Raw genomic sequence first — 933 nt, 5'->3', positions numbered from 1 at the left:
AAGAAAAACTTAGCTTTCTCCTGTGATTTGCAGGGCTGGGCCACAGAAAAGTGGGAACAAGTTTTGTAGTTATTCTCTTCATTGAATTGAGCTGAAGGTATATCATTCCTATATTTGGTCCTTAGGACTGATAACATTTTGTTCCTTTTTTTTTTTCTGTATCAGGAGGCATTTACATTATACAACACTCTTATATTTTTCTACTTGAATTTAAGGTCTTTAAAGAGTTGCTGATGCTACTGCATTTCAACACACTCATAATCAGTATTTCCACATACAGTTCACATTAGAATAGACAAGTTCCCAGAAATAGTAATCATTAGCCTAAAATGTCACAACATCATTCTAATGTTGAATGAGATGTACTAAAGCCTTAGTATTATATTTTAGGGAAAAACCAAAACCCAAACAGCACTATATAGATTAATGCTTAAATATAAGTTAAAAAACCAAAAACCAAACCCATTGCTGTCAAGTTGTTTCCGACTCATAGCAACCCTGTAGAACAGAGTAGAACTGCCCCCATAGAGTTTCCAAGGAGCACCTGGTGGATTTGAACTGCCGATCTTCTGGTTAGCAGCACTAGCACTTAACCACTATACCACCAGGGTTTCCAATTACAAGTTAGAGATCAGTTAACAGGAAAAGATGTAATCATTACACATTTAGTTTTATTTTGTTACTAAAAATAAACTTATAGCTAAGGAAATTTAATTTAAAAATGGTTACCTGATAAGATGAACATTATAATGTTTATACAGCTATGAATCATAATTTGGAAGTAAAGCCTAGTAAATTGCCCTGCCAAAGAATAAAACGATAATTTATCAACAATTAATTCATATGTCTTAATAACAGCTTTACTAAAACATAATTCACATGCCATAAAAATCAGTCTTTTAAATGTACAATTCAATGATTTTTTAGTATATT

Source organism: Elephas maximus, chromosome 3 (assembly GCF_024166365.1).
Source record: "Elephas maximus indicus isolate mEleMax1 chromosome 3, mEleMax1 primary haplotype, whole genome shotgun sequence".
Taxonomy (NCBI): Eukaryota; Metazoa; Chordata; class Mammalia; order Proboscidea; family Elephantidae; genus Elephas; species Elephas maximus.
The sequence above is the reverse complement of the archived record's forward strand: the minus strand, read 5'-3'. Positions refer to the sequence as shown.